We start from the raw sequence: 21,897 nt of genomic DNA on the forward strand, positions 1-21,897 counted from the left end.
CTATAAGGCAACTCAGGTTTCCAATGCATTGTGTAAGTGTTCAGGTTCTTATTGTACAGAAACAAACATGCGACAAACTGGGTCTCAGCCTGATCAGCAAAAAATAAAAGGAAGCTGTAAAGCAGTAGGTTTTATTAAAACCCTCTCACAGTGAGACCTCTGACTACAATGTATTTTTCAAATGCTTAAAAAAATATGATCTGTTAAAATTAGCATTTTATCAGTACCTGCTGAGGCAGTAACTTTCCCAGCACCAACCCCTGTCTTTGCCTACAATGGATTTGCAGGCAGTGACATTGGCAGATGTGTACTCACCTTGAAATGACCAATCATTTCTTCTCCTATCTAATTACAGAACTGACATGGGAAATGGACTTTCTTACCTAGAAAAGACATTTTCAACATCTTTCTCTGGGAGAAAATCCTGTGAAGGAGTGAGTGATGGAAGTAATTGATCTCTGTTCCCTGATTTGCCCAGGTGTGGAGGCACAGATGGGCATCATTTCTGAGGTGTGACATTTCCTCCAGCCAGCTCTAGCACAGACCACAGAATGGATCAGAACTAGAGGAGAGCATGATCTGATGGCTGCTGAGGTTCAGTATCTAGGAAATGTCCTATACCTCTGTGGTGTCCTCTAAGTATTACTGATTTAAAGAGAGCTATTAAGTCAAAAACTACCATGGAAGATGCAATTTGGTTTTCCATTAATACAAGCAACCTGCATTAAGCATCAAGAAAGCAAAAAATATAATACTTCATATATTCATACATGTGTACATATATGCATCCACAAAAACACATTTATATACATCCTTGTATTTTACATATAGCACAATCATAGCATGTATCCTGCTAAGAATATGGCAAAATATAATCCCACAAAAGGCCATGCTCAGGTAGAGCCTGGGTAGAGCAGGCAAGTTCCCTGCTTCCCAGTTCAGCCTTGTCCTCAGGATTACTCTTTTTAGTATCATGGGAAAACAGCTTGTTAACAATAATGGCAACCTGTAACTCAAGAGCATGCTGTAATTAAATGATGACTGTTTTCTCTGCTGCAAAGAAGGGCTGAGAACTTTGGCAATGTACAAAGAGGAGGATACTAGCCCTCTCACTGCACAGCTTGGACTTCAGGAGCAATGATGTGGACACAGTTGCCAGAGTACACAACCCTAGCTCAGGTTTCCAAGGCAATATCCGGAGCTTTATGTGCTGATGTCGCAAAAGAAAGGTCCTGAGCAAACTCATATGGTGGTATAGATTCAGCATTATGATTAAGGTAATTTGTAATATATCTCTTTATTGTTGTTCTTTCCATTATTTTTATTCCTTCTGTTCTGGAATAAATATTTCATGTTGTTTCTTTACTTTCATTCTGAATTTTACAGATCTGGTTCTTTTTTCTCTTCTTTTTTTTTTCTCTTGTTGTTGATGTCATTGAACTTTCTGTTCTATTGCAACTTCTTAAATTTTATTTTGTTTTCCTCTCTTTTACAGGGCTGCTTGCATGGTTTCCTCTCTCTCTGGCGATCATGGTTTCAAGTAATACATTTCATGTGGCTCTCATATTGTTTCTCCTTTTTTATTTTATACCCAGGAGATAAAGAAAACTAGATCTGGAAAACAAAGAAAACATCCAAAGTGATAAATAAATATGGGGAAGGGCTTCATTCCCTCTGGAGCAACTGAATCACTTCCCAGGAACTCCTGGGCAGGTCCTTCAGGACCAACACAGGAGATGAGGCATTTATAGCCAGCATCACTCTCTTCTTATTTTATGAGTTGATGGGCTCTTAGTTTATTTCTGAACGAGTTCTTTGAGGTTTCTCAGTAATTTATGTTGCAACAATGAAAATTTCCTTCCACCATACCCCATAAATTCAGTAATGACACTTCAGCTTTTGAAAGCTGAGACCACAAAATCCTGGCAGCAATACAATTTAATGCCGAACTCCTAACTTCTTGACAGTTTTCTGAGACTTACATGGACAATTTTAACTGTTTAGCCTGGCTGACCAAGTCCTGGATGAAGGAAGAAAAGTCCCTTTTAGAGACGTTCAGAAGTTTAACTGAGGACTGCTGGTTGTACCAAGATGCACAACAAAGCTCTGTGTTTTTCTTGGCCTCTACTCAGCCCTTCTTTATCTCTCCATCTTAAGAAGAGCAGGCTACTGTCTATACAACATGACTTCATGTTGTCTCCTTTTGCCTCATGTTCTGATGCAGGTGAGGCCATTCTTGACAGCTGCCAATTCATATGACAAAGCCTCCCTGACACATTATGTCATCTCTGCAACACAGAAGATGTGAGGGAAATAAATCTTTGCACTTACTAATTCAATCAGGTGTGTGAGAGACACATTAAAATATGGCAGGCTTTGTATGAGATCTCCATGCATATTGCATGCAGTGTCTAATAAAATATGAAACATTTAATTACAGTGAGTGATTATACTCATTTCTTCAGGACCACTAAAGCTGTGGTAATTTGATGAGGGAAGATTTGAAAAATGATGCATGAGTGGAGAGATGATGAAACACCCTTCATGAAAAAAATCTCCTACCTAAGCAAGGGTACTGCAGTACTTTTAACAGAAACCTTGAAGTGTTCACTCAAAATTAAAGGAATTTTCTTTAAAGAGTGACATGTCTTTGGACCAAGATACGACAAATGCCACTGCCACTAACAGGCCTCTTAATGCATCTATTATTTTTCAGTATTAAAACAGTGGTAAAACTGGTGGGATGTGAACTCTGTGTTTAGTCAAAATTATTATTCACTTCAAAGTCTTTTACAGACAGCCTCACTGCATTGTCTCTCCTAAGCCCTGCTCATGCCTTCAAACCGTCAGGGTTACAACAAATGAGAGCTACTGTTCTATCACCAAACACCGTATTTTAAAAAGGACTTAAAAGAATAGGAACTAAATTAACCAACCAGTCTGGTTATTCTGCAGAGGAGCTGTCTCCCTTGTCAGGGCTCTGAGAATGCTATGGAGGGCTATTAGCCATGGGGGACACACAACACCACTCTACAGTCCTTTGCAGAGGATCCACACTGATGCGGCAACTCTGAGGACATGGCACCAAGAGGAAGGCAGGGAAGGGAGACATGGAGGATGTTAGCACTGCATTCTCTTCTTTCCTTTGAAGAGCTTTGATTTTTGGTGTCCTGTCTTGGAAAAAATTACTAACTGAGGACAGTTGTTGCAGTTCCAGGGACAGCACAATCTGTTTCTTCACAAGTGACTGCTGGACTCATGCATATCAATCTAACATTGGGCACACAGAGGTGTGACATGGCAAAAACATAAGCAGCTACAACTTCTTTCAAGTGCCAGTTTGTCTATTTGAATGGGGAATTTTAAATGGGGAGCTGTACATACTCCTGAAGTAGCCACATTTATAAGTAAGACCAGTAATAACTTAGCTTTGCAAGTAATGGTTCACACTTGATGGCATGTGTCCAAATGTCCTTACTGCTTACTGTCCTTACTCCAATCCTTCATTCCCAGGGTGTCTGAGAGCATCTGAGTCCAGCCATGTCTAGGTACCCTCTTTTTATACCCTGGGGCCTCCAGTATACAGCCTCTGCTGAACACTCGGATTCCTCTTTGTTTCTCAGATGCAGCCCTGACTCTTGAGCATAAGCTCATCCTCTCACAACAGGCTGAATCTTCCGTCCTAAAATACACTTTTATGAGGTCTTGGACAGGGAGAAGGAGGCAGACATGCAGATATACATAGCCTTTCCAGAGACTGTGTAAATATACTGTTACATTTCCTTATAAATTTAAACACTAGGTTCAGATACCATTATAAAAACCAGTATATCCCTTAAGTGAAAAATCCCCCAAACCAGATATCCTCTCCTCCAAGATCCCTGTGACTCCACAATGGCCTATCTTCTCCAGCTCAGAAGGATAGCCAAAGCCAAGTTGTATGGTCACCAAGCCCATACGTGCCTTCATCTCCTGTAGGCGACTGTTCGTATCACCACCTTTGTCCTGGTGAAAACCCAGTCCAGCTTGTGTGTCTGTGCAGGTTGTACAGTAAGTGCAAAATTCAGAAATTCTAGGTGTAAAAATCTCACTGCACCTGCCAGGATCCATCAATCTTAAAAAGGGAGTCCTGCAGATGCCCACAGCAGTGTTTGCATATTAACTTAATTTTTTAGGTCATAAAAAAAGGTCATAGACTCAAGACATGAGTGGGATTTCTCAACCTGTCTTTTTCATTTGTCTCCTGTGTGGGACTTACACAACCTATCTGATATAAGTAAGGTGTAAATAAATAAAAAAATTATGCCAGGGTTCTACACCACAGGCAGTTCTACAGCTAGCTGACCAAAAGATGTTATTTACAGGGACTTGAATTTGTAATCAATTGAAAAATAGTCAACACACTATTGACTGCGATGTTTTGATCAGCTATTTTCATAGATTTTTTAATGAAACCAGGAACATTTTAAAAGTCTGATTTGTCAGATCAAATCAAGTGAATTTTTCATTTGTGAATATATATCTCATTTTTATTGAATGAGAATAAAAAGACATGGAGAAGCAAGAATAAAAATTAAAAAGCAGAATAAAAAGAAGTAAAGGGAAAGATTTAACTTTTCCTTGCATTAAGGTGAGATATTTGTAACCATATGCCTGTGGACATAAGCCTCTCCATATGCTAGGCTTTTTAGGAATAAGGTTCAGTGAAAAGTACCTTGCATTTTAACTGAATGTAGATCAACAAACTTTCTCACTATGAGATTGACTCACAGATTAGATACACACACTTAAACTGAAAACTTAATATTACTCTATGGTTAATTGCCATGTGTGATTATTGTAGCACTTTTAACTTGCAACCCTCAAACAAGAGCTGTGTGGTGGATACAGCTAGCACACACAGACTTTTTCACAAAAACCTGGCAATCCAAATACAAAAACAAGAGACAAAAGACATTGAAATAAGTGCTGGCTGCAGAGAAACAAGCATACACTGTGGACCAGCATCACATGCAGTTTTAAAGAGCTCTAGTCAAAACTTTAACCTGGACTGAAACAGGTGATTTTGCAGCACAGACATAGCTCAGGAAACATTGCAGAGCTGACAGGGTTAAATTTTTGTTCCTGGCCAGGCATGCTCAGAGATAAGAGGTGTGGAGAAACAAGAAGGCAGCCAACTATAGAGATATATAGAGTGCTGCAGAGAGTTGATGAAGCAGCAGGATGTACCTCACTGGGTAATTAGAGAATGACAAATTGCAAGGTAATCAGGGTATGTTCGAGTTCCATCATTTATTGTTGAGATATTTTCTTAAAATGAAAAGCTTTAGTTTAATGGTCTATGAAGTAGTTTGTTCTGAGAGTGACCTACTCCCACAGCTCCGTGCCAGAAAGTGGCACCATCAAATTCTTTCACATTAATTTAATGGCAATTATGAAAGAGACAATAACCTGCAGAGAGTGTCTGGTTTTTAACATTACTTCTTAAACTAGTTCCAATTGCAGAACATACTTTTTCAAATAGATTTTGGTGTGGTTTAATTCCAAACCAGAACATGTTAGGCACACACCTATTTGCCACCATGAAATTCTCTTTCTGAGTCCTATAATGCTCTGCTTTCATCCAGACATTTCAAGCTTTGTGACAGCTTATCAACAGGTTTCAGGGTGTTGTGATCCTGTAATTTGAAAAGTTGAATGCTTGGTATTTGTTAGTCATGGGCTTCACTGAGCTAAATTCGCCTTGCCACACAGAATCCACACAGCCAGACAATTTCCTCCCATCTTTCCATCACATGCCTAGGCAGGCACTCAGTTTTGGAAGATGCTGAATTAGTCATGTGACAATGCCTTTGGCTATTAGGAAATAACTCTCACATCTGTTTTCTTGGCATCAGACAAAAAATGCACTTACACATCAGAAACTTGGCTCTTAAGAGCATTAAAGACGTGCACAGTGTTTAAATCTAACCACTGCTGTTGAGGCAGTTTTTTAATGCTACTCTTCCTTCAGCTTTTTGTTCCAGCTGTGTTTTTCTCTAGTGGAAGGAAGCCCCACTCCCAACACCAGCGCCTTCTCCTATTGAAGTCAGAAATGAAGATGGCATTACCTTGGGCTAGAATCTCAAGGGGTATAAACCAGCATAACTTCTGTCTGCTCTACATGGGAGATATGCCAATGCCTACTGGTTGTAGATCTGCCCTTGCAGGTTCATACATCATCTGCTCTGAAGTTTGTTGATATCCTGGATTCACAATGGGAAGACACAAAGGCGCTTTCTCAGGTGATGAGCACTATGTGGCAAAGCTATGTTTACCTTGCAGTGCCAGACAAACTGCAAGTTGCTGGAGAGAAGGTGATGTCATCTGGGAGCAAAAGTTTGTAGGAACTTGCCAGCTCTCTACTATATCAGAAGTAAGGGCTTACATTTCTCTTTCAAGTTCATTCACTCCATGACAAGCCAAAGTTGGAAGACTTCAAAGTCTTCCTTTTTTTTTGTGGGGATCAGCATTTTCTCAGCTTGGGGTGGGATGAGTAATCAAAGCTTTGTAAGCATGCCATAGCATTTACAGGGATATAATTAATACAGAAATAATACATATATATATATATATATATATACTTATATATATATTCGTGGATGTGACTTCTGAGCTTCCTGCAGTCCATATGCAATGAAAGAAAAGAATGAATGTAAAACCTCTCCATGTTTTACAGCCAGAGCTTACTCTTTCCAAAAGCATAAATAACTCTGTATGATACAACCAGAAGAATGAATCACGTATTAATAACTAAGAATTACTGCATGCCTAAGTCCTTATGAATGCACTATGAATGAAGCAAACTCTACACCTAACTCTGAAAGTCTTCCAGCTTGCTCCACTAGCACTTTTGCAATATCATTTCTAATTTTAAAATAAATGCAATAGACACTAGGGTGAGTTAATCCAGCACAACAGAGAAAACAGGGTGTTAGACACACCTTTCCCTCACACCTAGTGTTTGGAGTTTTTTCACCCTGCTTACTTCATGCCAGACGTCAGCCTTTATACTTCCCTCATAAAATTTCTTGCTTTTCCATGTCAATGAGTGCCAGCCGTGGCAAGAGAAAAAACGTTACCCTTTCAGAAGCTCTTTTTTCCATCACATTTCCCCAATCCAAATTGGTCAATCATAATTTTAAGAATTATATTATGTCCATCCAGTAAACAAATGTGAAAAACAGTGAATATTTGCAGATTTGTTTCTTGCTTTTTTATTTTCCCTTAAGCATAATACTTGCAGTGAAAAGAAAAAAAATTACTTTAGACTGTCCCTAAGAAAACTAAAGAGAGTTAAGTTAGAGGTAAGGACTCATGTCCTGGTCCCTTATGATTATTTAAATTTGTGCAGAAAACAATAGGACACTTTTTCCCCTAACTGTATCTCTCTTAAATTTTTCAAGAAGGAATGACCATTTTCTCAATATGTACATGTTCTTTGGGAGCTCATGTTTGGAAAGCAATGCTGTGATTCAGTCCCAGCTCCAAAGTAGCACAGAGAAGGACACTTCCTCAGGCAGAAACAAGTCTGGCCTGGTTTGAGGAGCTGGAAATCAGCTTACAAAACCAGGACCTCGAAGAGCCAGCTCAAAGCTCGATCACGCTTCCTTTCAGGCAATGGCAAAGACTTGGTCCCCATGGAAATGAGTGGCAAAGTTTCTGCTGACAATCTGTTTTAGGCCAGAATAATCATAACTGGTCCTTCGTTTTCTAGGCCATCAATCAAATACAAACACTAAGCCATTTTACCATGCTGTTACAAGACGGGGAAAACTGAAAAATTAATTTAAAAAGTGCTCATGCATGTGGAAAGAAAATGCAGAGGTGCACGGCATGCATCCTGCTCTAAGCAGACAGGTCAGAAAATATTCAAACCCTGCCAATACACTCCAGACTCAGACACCTTTTGACTCAGCTTCTGTGTTTGAACACCTTTGTATAGACAGAGGGGAGTTGATACCTGGTGGAAACAGGCCTCTGAAATATCAAGGATCCTTTCTGAGGGTCTCCTCTGTGTCAGGAGTACCAGGAATATCATGTATCAGGAAAGCAAGAGTAGCAGAAGTGATGCCCTGAAGGTCCCAAGGTCATCAAATTACTGTTAGTATTTTTCAGGACTTCTTAGTCTCTACAGAGACCAGGTGATGGGGGCAAGCTGGTGATAGCTTTCTTGTCTTCCATGGCATTTGTAGGAATGTGTCAGGCTCTGCTTTAGGAAAGTGAAATGATCCCACAGCCGGGTGGTCTCAGCCCCAAGCAGAACCACAGCCTCACATCCTGGAGATCCTGGACTATGAGCTTACTCAGTTTATCCCCCAACCCATGCAGATTTACAGCCCTTGATCTGAACCTTTTCAGCAGAGCTGGAAGAGCCAAGGACCCGTCTATTCTCCATAAAGACAGGATTTTTAAGCTGCTGTTCACTTCCCTGTGGCAAAGCTGCTGCAATGCACCTGGCACACCCTCCCCTGGACATTCAGTATGCAGGCACAGCTCTGAGTCTTCAAGGCAGAGATGTCCAGGTGGAAAATCTGGAAGAGAAAGATGTGGGGATAGGGAACCAAACAGGACAGTAACTGCCTGTTTGCAGTATCACAGTATCACATTTTAGAACTTGGGGATGCATAATGGAGTAAGTGTGGGCTTATTCTGCACCAAGGAACAGATACACTGCTGAAAAGGCACACTCCTGTCCCTTTCTCCTCCTCTTCTAGGTATTAGATGGAGGCATGCTGCAACTCTCAAATCAAGCAATTAATCACATTCCTTAAACATTGTCAGCAGGGGCTTGTTTCTCATTAAACTGCCTGAAAGCAGATCTCCTGACAGTCTCCAGAGGAAAATAAAGAAGAAAGGTATTTGTTTCCAGACAGTTTCAAAGGCAACAAAACTGAAAACTGCTGAAACAGAAACAATTATCTTTTCCTTCTTCTCTTTTTTTTCTGCAGCCTGACATAAATTCAGCAAGGGATACTCTAAGGAGGGAAAGCACTACAGCAAAGACACTAGTCTGCTATTTCATGTCTCCCACATGAGGTGAGAGGAGGTAGCTTGAGAAGTGCCAAATTATTGGAACAAAGGTGTCACTCTCCAGAGAAGTAGATAGGCATGAACTCATGGAGGTCAAAGATAGAGTTACAGGTTTACATCAGCATAAATCAAAACTGGTCCCATATCTACTCAGTGAAATATGGTCAGACAAGGAAACACAGAGGTGGAGAAGGAAAGAGAGGGGAGTGGAGAGAGCAAGGGTGAGGGAGAGGGAGAGTAATACACCTGAATTATCATACCCCCTCTGTCACCAGGTCCAGCTGACCACTACAATCCTGATCTGAATCAGCAGAAGCTTATAGTCAAAAATAGCAACTTTTATATTCAAATAGCAGGTTAAAAACCTTGCAGCTAGTGGAAGTACAGGAGGTTTACTGTTGGCTACGTTTTTTTCTGGTTTTTGTTTTTGGCTCTTTTTTTATATGTATTCCCACTCTATAAGTAAAATGCACCTGTTTGTGTGAAAGGACACAGCTGCAGGACTTTGAAACCATTGTTTCCCTGGGTGTACCTTACCTCTGTGCTTCCCAAAACATTGCTAGTCTGGCATGCTAAAGAGCTAGGCTGTGATCAGGCAGATAGGAGAGTCTTGGGAAATGCATGTAGAAGATTTCCTGTTAGCCCTTCGATGGCCTCAAGAACATCATTAAAGCTTTCCCAGGTCCTTGCTTTTACAGCATTCATGGCCTCCCAGTGGCTCTGTGCTAGGAAGTGTTGGCTGTGTTGCTCTGTGATGATTCAGACCAAACCTTTGAGATCAGTCATGGGTGCTGAAAACCTTGTCACTGCTTGCTTTAGAAATCAGTTCTTCAACTCTCAAGCATAAAGTGAAAATGAGTTTCCCTTGCTCCTGCAATCGTACACAGTTTGGTCTTGCAGCAAGACTTCCAGGTCTGCAACCTGCAACCCAAGGGAAGTTAATCTATTAAACCCTATTTCCCACAGACAGCTAGAAATGGTGGGAGAAGAGTCACAAAGGGAATGGCCATGATGAGTTAGGAATGAGGCAGACCCTCCCTGACTCTTTAATACCACAGAAAGACAGGAAGCATGATGTTCCATATTTCCCTCTAGCACATGGAAAGTTGCATGGATACGCCACCACTAAACCAGTTCCATTTTCTCTCTTTCACACATTTTAGCCCACTTGGGGTTCAAGGAGACAAGCACACAGTCATGTTGGCCAGACTCCCAAGAATCTTTAAAGTTTCTAGTTGCTTTTTTTTTCCAAATAATTTTTCCTGGCTGTCAAAAGGGAAAGTCACCCAGATACTGATACTAGAATATCAAAAGAAGTGGTAATATTTAAGAAACTTAACAAATGGATATATCATCCTCAGATGTGGCAGATGCCAGACATACCATCAGCCTTTGCTCTTCCCTTTAGCAAAGTTGATAAAAACCCAACTTTTCATGATTAAGGAGAAAAAACATACTGAAAATGCCAAATAATACATCATCTCAGGTCAGTGCAGCCCTGACATCCTACTCTTCACACCAAAGAATAGTAGAGGTGATTTGATTTTTAAAAAATTGTTACTAATTGCTCACTGTCTGTCAAATGGCTCATTATCTCCTCTTTGCTATGATTTGCTGATCTGTTGCATCCATTTCTAAAGCCTATCCTTAAGCCATCAGCTAAGAACACTGCAGTACCCAAATGCAGGAGTCTTTGCTTGCATACCCTGAGCCTCAGCAGCATCTCCTAATGTGATGTGCTAAAACACAGTGTAGGAGGTGCACACTGTGGCAGGAGGAGCCTGAAAAATTTCTCCCCATGCTCAGCATGAAGTATCAGACATTTCTTTTGCTGGTGCTATGTCCAGCTCTCGAGATCTGTCTTTCTGAACTGGCCCCAGCAGAAGTGGCCAAATTCTTTAACCTCCTTGAAAAACTAATTCCTCACACACTGGGCAGCTGGTCATTAAATAACATTACTTCATCCCCTTCTGGCAGCTCCATATGGGAGCTAGGGATCTCTATGCCACTGCTGGGAGGCAGAAACTCACCCCTGAGCTGTGGCTGCAGCCAGCAGTCCCAGGCAGCCCCATCGAGGTCAGTGGAAGAAGGATCAAATGCCCCTACTGTCTTTGTCACCCCTGTGAGTGACATGTATGGTCTGTCAATGGCTTTTGCACCACTAGTGCTCCTGTTCCTGGACAGCTCTGTATCTGGCTGACACTTTCCCAAAAGCACACAAGTATATTTGTTCTGGGATCATTAAAGCCAGTGTGACTCTTCCCCTTTGTTTCATTAAATTTCTTAAAAATCTTAAAGAAAACACTACATAACCTCAAACTACATGTTGGTGCAAGTGAAAGAACTTGAAATTCAGCACTCTGCTTTGAAAATAATTAGTAGGATTTAAATGATAAAAAAGAGACACAAATTACTTTGAGTATATACCATAGCTGGTATGCAAAAATGCCTATTAAGATCACAGGTTTTCAGCAACAAAGTCTATGTTAGCTAAGATTTTATTCTGTGAAACTATGTAGACTGCTGTCTATCATGTTACAGATCCTTGGTTGCCTTAGGTATTATTTCTAGATAGCATGAGAAACCAAACCTTGTGTTCTTGAGTCAAAAAAGGACATCTTAAGAGGAAATATTCCAGTCCATCTCCTGAATCTACTGCACTCAGAAGATTAGCAAAATTGAAGGTGAAACAAAACAAATCATCCAGAGAAACAAATTCCAATTTTGGCATTGTATTTAAGGTAACACAGTTACCCTTTGTCCCCTTCAGAGGCCAGTGAGTGCACGATAAATCCAAGGTAAAGAATGGTGAGCACTAGAATTTTATTGATGGAAAATAATTCTGTGTAATTGCAGAGGATGTAATTTGAAATGAGAGTAAATACTTATCTGCTCACAGTAGTAAATGAATGTTAAATGCCTTCTAAATCAGAATCAGAGTTAGGGAGGTGGTAAAACCCCAAAATGGAACCTTAAGGCTGTAATGGAGCAATACAGACAATAAATATGATTGTACATGGAATGAGACAGATTAAATTTAATAGCAACTTCCACAAAGTCAGAGAATAATCTTAGAGGAAGGAGTTCTCTAGAAGCAGTTGATCCCATCTCCTTCTAAAAGTACGGCTAACTCCAGGTTAAGTCCTGCTACCCATGATCTCAGCTACAGACATTTTGAAAATATCTAGGGATAGAGATGGCACTGCCTATCTGTACAAGCTGTTTCAGCGTGTGTTCTCCACCTTGGTGAAGGTTTTCTTTTAAATGCAGTAGGAATTCCCCTTGCTGCTGTTCCCATCTGCTGCCTCCTGTCCTTCCACCTCTGAGAGAAGTCTGGCTCCCCCTCCTCTCTGTTCCCCATTAGGCAGGTGAAGACAGCAGTAGGAACCCAGCCCAGCTTCATCCATGGACCAAACCATTTGGGTTACCTTTGACTCTGCCTGTACAGCACCCACTGCATCCTTCTCTGGACTCCTGAACTCCAGTTTCTTTGTGCTGGGTCCCCTGGCTGGACATAGTATCTTAAAAATAGTCTGACAAGTATAAAATGGAGCAAAATAATTGCTTTGTTTGACCTACTGGCTGCTCCACCGGGGCCCACCACTCCTTTTCTGGGTCTCCAGGTCCCTTGGGTCTGGATCTCTCAGATTTCTCCTGCTGTTCAGGATTATTCCAGCAAGGATGCAAGGCTTTGAATTTTTCTTTATTGACAAATACCCCATCCATTTTGATTTTAGGGGTAACATGAGAAGTCATGTCAAAAACCTTGATAAATAAGTCCAGTCATAAATTTAGTAATAAGTGCCAGGGAAAGAAGTTAAGGCATAAATACAGAACATGAATGCCTGCCTTATTTAACAGTTTTAGCATCAAACAAGTCCTGAGGCATCCCTGGTCTTTTTTACGTGTAAGATGCAAAATGCTTTTCCAATATTCAAGCTCTATTTCAGCCAATATTTGGATACCACAAACACTGCAGACAGAGCTGTATGGCACTCACTACAGCTCATCCTCCCTGCCAAGACACATAGGGCTTTTGAGGTTGCCACTGCTACAGTTTGTCCGGTTTCACAGCCGTCTGAGTTACACCTAGCTGAAGACTTCTAATCATTTTAAAGGTATTGGTTGGTGTACATCTATTGCAAGGACCTTCAGATACAGATACTTTCAAGAGTTATTATTCAATTACTGTTTCATTAAGGAAGACAAACAAATAAGGACCTCTGGGAAAATACAGCATAATCTGAAGGCCAGGAAAGAAAAAAAGTATGTGAGGGTGATCTAATAATGAATTCTAGGAAGGTTTTCCTGAAAATATTATAAAAACATAACAGTATCCCACTGTGTATTACTAATGGAAGGGAAAGATAGTTATTTACAGAAAAGATGGCAAGCCTCTGTAAGATCAGCCAACAACATACAAAGCCCCAGAATCAAGGAGCAGGGACCATGGCAGAATTTTATTCAGACATTTATCTAAAACTGAGAAAACATTAAATTGCCATTGAAATCAAGTAGGTTGTAACTAAATACAAGTGCTTAGAAACAATTCACATAAGGGAAGTCTGGAGTAGGAATGTATGCTCTGGATAAAACTGTCTTATGTGTCTGAAAAGAAAAGTCTGTGTACTTACAGAGAGGGTACAGATTTCATTTGCTTCAAGGTTCAGAGCTGGGGGACAGACAAGTGTAAATTTAGTTGAACTAAACTCACTTGGATTTCATCACAAATTTCAGGATATTCTTTCTAGATGCTCATTTATCTTCTTACTTTCCTAGTGACACGGTAACTGAATCTATACCTCCAGTCTATTCCAGTCCTTTCTATTTAAAAGGATGTCTATGTTTAATTTAATCATGTCCATTTGATCAAAAGCATCCACCCGTTTCTATGGATTTTTCAGTTATCTCTCAAACATTTATTTTTCATATTTTTCATATTGTGGATTAGACCATACATTTCTTTCTGAAAAGAAAAAAAAAAAGTTTTCTAAATCAAAGCAAGAACAAGCAAGCCTCTCATTAGCAAAAAGAAAAACAGAAATAAATCCAGACTCATTCAAAAAGCAGGCTGCAATCTTTTCTAATTACTTCCATAACCCTAAGCAAGCCACATTTCCCAAGAGAGCATATGAGATAATCCTTAAACATTAAGAAACGAGAGGAAAATGCAGCAGATTTAGCAGGCAAATTAGAGAGAGAGAGGATTGAGCACCTGGGAAAGAAACATGCTTCAGCATTCATTAGACTGACTGTTATTGCTCACAGTCTGGAGAAAAACATCCCCTGCTTTCGTTCCACTGTCACACAGGCAATTCAAAAAGTTTTACGCTAGAAATAATTTTATTAAAAAAAAAAAAAAAAGAAGAAGTATTTCAGGACCCTGATTGCTATATAAGCAGAAGCCTAAGATATGCAAGTTCACCAAGAGTGCCTAGAAAATCATATTTTAAAACAGGAGCTGGGATGATAAGTGCCCTACAGAAATACTTCATTTAATAGCACTCAGCAAGTTAGTATCCCTGCTTTTCCCCTCTACCTATTTAGATGAAAATGCCTAATTTTGTCTTGCTACTAGGAGTGGTAGGAAGTCAATCATGAAAGGCTGGAAACTTGTCCTCCTAAAACAGGGAGCTGTTGGGCTTCTGCAAAATTTCACTTGGAAGCACTGTGATGACTTTTCTTCCACTGTACAAAATATGTGCAGTTTTGAGAGCCACTGTGAACACTTTTGCATTTCTTTTTCTAGCAGCTGTGATTCCAGTGCCACCAAGTAGTCACACAACAACTGTGGCTCCTCTGTGGTAATGTATTCCCACTTCTAAAAGCTCAAAAGAGAAAGTTCATATAATATTTTTTCATGGGATAAGTTATGAAATTTTTCCTCTCTTGTTTTTTAATGAGGCTTTGAAAAATTTGGAATTTCCATGTCACCATGAAAAGGTGGAGAGAGAACAGGAGTGGCCGTGGAAGAGCAGGTGTGCCCCACCATATTCACCACCCTTTTTGGAAGGTGTTGCTCCTCTGTGTGATCCCTTATACCCCACAAACATTCCCTGTGAAGCTCAGGGCACATGGTGAAGCACTCGTAAAGAACTGGACATTACTCTCTCATCATCAGGCAAAGCAGAAAAAATTTAACATTGTCATAAATGTTTCAAGCCCTGCTACTACAACAGCAAATGCTTATTGAGCATAGGGAAAGTGATTTGAAATTTTATTTCATTGCTTCCTTTGAGCTCAGCAGCTCAGACTTCCTAAAACCAGAAAGGAGGCTTAACTTCACATACACACTCCTAGAATAAGCTACCCCCTCTCTCTTTCCATCCATAAAATTGTGTATGCATAAAAATACCCCTCAAAGCTATGATGTTTTAACATTATAGGATAACATTAAAAGACACTCTTTAATCTTAATCTACTTCAGAGATGAAGTGACTCTTTTGAATCCCTAAATCTCACAGTAACAAGGAGGGAAGTTTGTATCACTGATCTTGGCATTCTCATACTAAACATAGTGACTCAGCTAGATGATGATTTAGATTATCCCATTTCTCCTTTTTTTTTAAATCTCCATTTTTAGTATGTGTAGAGTCACCGCTATTCATATACCAATAATTCATTTTACCTGAAAAGCTGTCACACACAAGGTGGGTATCTCTCTCTCTTCCCCCCTGTTTCTCACCCTACAAACAGGCATGTTAATTACAAGCAGAAAGCACAAATTCTCCACATACTCCAGAGCATCTGCTCAGGCCTTAATTAATCCAACCTTTACGTAGTCCCCATGGCAACAATGCTCAACAGACTACCCTGATTTGGAATATTCAATAGAGCATTTTACATTCCATATTTTATTCAAATTATGGCTGCAGAACTACTCCTGTGCCAGCAAAGTAGTGTCAATGTTGATGTGAATGGAATCAGTCCTTGCTCTACTTGACCCCTCCTAATAAATTTCTTCATTAGCATGTATAATAGCATTCGAACTAAGTCACTATAAAGCAGACATGCTCTTTTTCAAAGCCTTGAAAGAAGTCCATTACCACTTTTTTACATTAAAAAAAAAAAAATCAGGCTTCATAAAATGAATAGGAATATTTTGCAGTGCTGCACCTGCAACTCATATCGTAAAGGTGATTATGAAAATATTAGTAGCATATAAGAATTTATTCAGTGTATTTCTTATCTCGCTAGTCCTCTTATCTTGTCAGCTTAGGCTCCAAACACATGTTTTGGCAAGGTGTGATCCCCATCACTTAGATGTTAATAGAGGCTGGAGTAAGAGAGGTTGTTTCAGCTAATGGAAGAGCTGCTTGTTTCACTTATTCTGTGGGGAGGGGCCCCCATTCTCAGCACTCCTTTGTACCCAGCTGCTTTGAAGGAGGCACTGCATTGAAGGATTGGATTGCTCCACCGTGATGGTGCCAAGACTCCCTGCCAGGAATTAAAATCTTGTCTCAGCCCTGCCTGGGGAAGGTAGTCTGGATGGCCAAAGATCAGTTGAAAACCACTGCTCACAGGCCATCTTTTCCCATAGCCAGCACAGCACTGGGAGGCTGTTTAGATAAATCCTCTTAGAACAGACCCAGAGCAGGAGGCACTGCTATCTCAGCTGTTTTCCAATCCACACGTGCCTAGTGAGCCCTTTCCTCAGCAACAGCTGTGGGAGAGGGCCAGCCTAGGACCCCTGTGCCTGTAGGCCAGGCTCCCTTGGTGGGGCTAGAGCAGGGCAGTTTTTAAAAGCCAAAAAAAAAAATCACTGAAAAAAGCCCAACCAAAACCAACATCCAACCAACCAACCAACCCCATGACCATTGACTCAAGTAGGGATTTTGATAAAACAGTGGATGGGAAGAAGGCAGGAGCAGGCAACTTTAGTCTGTGACTGTGCATAAGTGACAAGTGGATGGAGGGAACATTGGCTTGGAAAACCTCTGAGTGTTTGCATCTCTTACGCTGCCGTATCTTTCCTCTGGGTATTAAATTACATCTTTAAACTCGCACAGCATACAGAGTTAAAAAGAATTATTGTGCTATTGTATGCAGACAACTATGTTGGTCTGAAACTATGCACAAATTAAATGTTAATCTGAGTCCAGGCATAATCTAATTATGGCTTCCTTTTGAAGTAAGAGGAACAATATTTACTGAGTAAATTATGGATGTCTAAAGGTAAAGCTTGCTTTGAAGATTAAACAACACACATGTTGTTAATTATTATAACCATTCTTGACCCTTGTTACTTTGCAAAAATTTGAACACATTTTGAATTTTCACAGAGATGTTGCTTTTTAGAAGGCAATACCTCATACCCTTGTCAATTGCCTTTTATTACACGGCAACATGAAAGAGAGCTGGGTGTGTGGTACGGGTAGTGCATAGCTTCTCTGCAAAACAGAGTAAAATCCCCCTTTTAACATAGAGGGGCTGCTGGCAGCATGGGGAAGCCATTCTCACCAACATGGGGCATATCAGTGGGCTCCCCACACCCTAACATCTCTGCCCCTGGGGAGACAAACCCCTGCTGCAAAGAGCCCAGAGCACACTGATTTTATGCTGGGGAGGCAATAGGGACACACCACTAGACAGAGAAAGGCAAGACTATCTCCAGATTAGACAATGTAACTCATTCTCCTTCTCTGCATGGGTTCTCAATCCATGAAAATACTTCTATACTTGCTGACCATAAAATTTTATATCCCAGTCCATCTTATTTAGCTTTACTTTCATCACAAGAGCTACCCAGTAGTTTAATTATACACTAAACACATGTTAACAAAACCTCTAATCAAACAATAAGACATTATTGTTATAATAATGTCATTTCACAGAATGATACGGGTGTTTTTGTCAGTGACTCCCTGAACAGTGTACAGAAGAAGCAGTTTCCACTATTGCTTGTGCTGCTTATTTCTACAGTCACTTCAGACACTTATTTTTGAGTCCCTGTCACTTTGTGTGACGGTTCATGATCTAACTTTGTGTGGAAGTGAAGCATTTTTTTCTGAGTCAAGCTTAGATCCAGGTCTGCATGTTCCAGATATCTGACATCTCTTTTATGTTCAGGCTTATCTCTTTAATTACCCCAGAACTGCTGATGGTAGTGGTAGAAATAATAGGCTGGAAACATCTGACCAAAATTTAGGGAAGTGTTTCTGCTTATCAGAAGGCAATTGTGAAATTAAGTGGTGAGAGTAGTTGACTTCCATTTAATTGAAATTACAGATGGAAGGACTGCATTCTGATGAATTTCAATAATCCAGGTGTTCTGAATTTCAAATTTCTCAGAAAGAATAATATTTTGAATTTAGTGTCTGCAAACCATGCTGTTACACATGATCAGTGTCCCTAAGAAGTTTATGGAAGTATGCCATTTCATGGGGCTCATAGTTCATGAGATTCCAACACAGTCCTGCCTGTAGGACAAGCAGAAGTAACCAATCATTTACCAATAAACTAAACTTCTTCCTCACCTTTTAGTGGTTCCATATCTTGTCCTTGAAAGTTGTTGTCCTCATCCCTTTGAAGAATTATGCTGTAAATTAAATGAGAACAGCTGGAGTCAGGATTAGGAACTGAACTTCTGCTGTGTAAATTGTGATTTCAAGGGAAACAGCTGATGCACCCTACCTTCTGTCAATAATTACATTGTGTAAAACATCCTTCTGTGCTCGGCATTTATTTTATATGCCAAGAGAGGTCTCCCAAGGCTGCAAGCCATCTTTCACAGCCTGCACACAACCATCCAGCTTCAAGATAAGCACTGAAGGGATGGGAGCCAGGCAAGGCTGAGTGATGCACAGGTTACCCTGTGTGGCAAAGCAGGATTGAACATGCAGCTGTACTTCCAGGCATCAACTTCAGTGACACCAAATGGCTTGGTCCCACAGCCAGGTTTGGTTTTCCAGATTACCAGGCTTCTAGCACCACAGAACTGATGATATCCATGTACAAACCCTGGAGTTGGAACCCTTCCCTCAGCACCCAGCATTCCTCTTAGGGGGTCACCCAAAGGAATATCCTTGTAGCTTACCTGGAACATTAACAGGGATCTGTAGTTTCTGGGGTAATCATCCACTCACCATCCAGAGATTAGCAACAAGCACACTTTTCCTCCCATTCCTTTGAGCTTCACTTCATGGTAACAAGTTCTGCACTGCCAGACACAGAAAAATACCAACCAAACCCTCTAGTCTGGAGCTGTAGATGTTTACTGAGAACTATAAGGAAAATTATTGTGATAAATCTTCCTACAGAAAGCCTTGGCATCAACTGGAGGGTAGTATGACCTATGTACTTAAGACATCTTCCACAGAAATAGGGTTTCCTACAGGCTCATGATTTACAGACCAGGCATTTTGCACGGCTGTAGTCTCAATATCAAATGAAGGTCAGCTGAGACAAGGACATTATTGCAATGGTAAAATAGCATTTTCAAGCCACCTGGAAGAAGGAAAGGAATCTTACTCACAGATACAGCTCCATGACAGCTTTTTCTGTTCATGAGACGTCTATGGAGCCCTGCCGAATCTGAGTAAATAATTCATTTGATATGTACTTCAAAGGAGGTCACACCTTAGCTTTGTATCCTCCAAGTTCTTCCTTTACCTGCAGCATTGTCACTGTCCAGCCTGGACTCAGATATAAGCTGTTTTGATACTACACAAGTATGATGCACTTGAGACAATTTTATGAATTAAAATATGTGCGTGCCACCTTGTCAGTTTACCTGGTGTCTGGACATGAGGTTAAAATCAGACCGAAACTGGTCATGTGGGACTTTGTGAAGGAAAGCAACATCAGCAGAGAAGCAATTTCACTCTTAATGTGTTCCTTTTCACTGATAATTTTTCACTGTGAAAAGTTGCTCCTTAATTTAAAGCTAGAAAGAAACCCCAGAGGATAAGGATAGCTACCCTCCACTCCTGAAAGCAGGAGATGCTCAGTTACTTTTGTCAACTTGGCTGCTTTGTATCTGGAATTGATCTATAATGGCTTGTTTTAGCATTCATTCAGCAATAATAGAACAGCTGTGTGAGTGAAGGAAATGGGGACAGTTTTCATTTCAGATGAGACGTTAACCAGGAGCAATACTAATTTCTTTTGTTTCTTGCACTATTCAAAGGGAGCACAAATGGGTTCACAGCTTGGCTTGAGCATCTTTAATGAGCTGGACATAAGGAATGCAGCTATCCTGCTTTTTTGCTTGCATGGAAAGGCCAGGGCTCACATTGATCTTCACAATCTGTCTTCAGTTCATGCAGTTGTTTATCTGCAACAGTCTTTGTTATTAGCAGTGGTAACCTGGGTGAGTGGAAGGTTCATGCCTGCACAGCTCTTGTAGTATGGCTTGGAAGTTTTACAGAAATCTGTTAAGAAATTTCCCTTAGGTCTGCTGAGCCTCCACAGGATAAATTTTTTGTTTTAACTTACCTGCTTACTTGCTTCATTGTCACTTTCATACATATAGGGTACTTGCTCTCTCTGGTACTGGAATTAAAAAATGTGGCATCTAACTGCTCTCAAATTATTAGTTATAAATAATAATATCATAAATAGTAAACAGTGATAGACTTTTTTTTCTCTGAATAAAAAAGCTTGTTCCATGAAGGAGCTTAGAAACATCTAATTAGTGTGGACACTCTTCCTGCATTTTCTACACCCAGAGCAGCTTTTTCATGTTTCTTTTCTCTTCTTCTGGTCTCCACCCAGGATATTTCAAGACTCAAACTCAGAATTCTGGGGGGCTGCAGACCTCCCTGTGGCAGAGCCTTCCCATGTAAGAGGTGTAACATATTGATATGGGCCTGAGATGGAGTGAGAGGAAGAGGAAGAAACTTCAGCATTGGTGATCCATGGACTAGGAAACATCTCTGGCAATTTGGGAGCCAACTACCAACCTCAACAGAGCTGCTTCCAACACTGCTCTGCATGTCAAGGCAAAACACTGATGTTCCCAGGTGAGATACTTGGATCATTTCACCTCCACAACCTGCAAAACCCTTGCAAGCTCTTCCACAATCTGTGTAGCCTAAGTCTAGCAGATTACTGTCCAATGCATTTTTTCAGAGCAAACAGCTGGACTGATGACAACACTTTAGAATAATGCCAGCCTCACTTCAGAATAATGCCTCAAAGTTTATCCTTTGAGGGCTTTCCTTTGTACTGAAGAAATGAAACACTTTTTGGTATCAGCCTGCCAAAGGGAGACTTTATGCAAAATTCAAGCCATTGAATTCAAGCCATTCTCACAGATTTATCTCACTATTTTGGAGCAAGACAGAAAAATATTTTTGGTGGTTAACATGTAGCTGTCCTTATGACTAAGATTATCAAGAGTACTCATAGCTACTTCTGCAGTGCTTCTATATGCAAATCTTTACTACGGATAGAAACAACAAATGTGTCAATTTGCCTTGGAAAGATGGCAGAAATCAACTGGAGTTCCACAATTCTATAAAAGCATTCATAAAAATTCTATCCAACCTGTTTCAGTATGCTAATACTCCACAACCTGTGCTGTTTTTACTTCTTTTAAACTGGGCGGAGTGAAGAAGATTTTGGATAGGAAAGATTTGAGGTTGGAATTCTTGTCAAATAGAATATTCATTAGAAGGTATACAAACAGTCACACTATTTCTCCTTTTTGTCATCAAATACACAAAGAAACTGCCTCATCTGCAACTCTCCATTGCTTTCAAAATTCAGCCTGAGCAAGTTGCACATGTTACTTACCACAGCACAATCTCTTTTTCTTTGAATGAACACCATCACACTGCAGAAATATTTTTAGCAGCAATATGGCACATTACAAAATTGGCA

This window comes from Parus major, chromosome Z, assembly GCF_001522545.3.
Source record: "Parus major isolate Abel chromosome Z, Parus_major1.1, whole genome shotgun sequence".
Lineage (NCBI taxonomy): Eukaryota > Metazoa > Chordata > Aves > Passeriformes > Paridae > Parus > Parus major.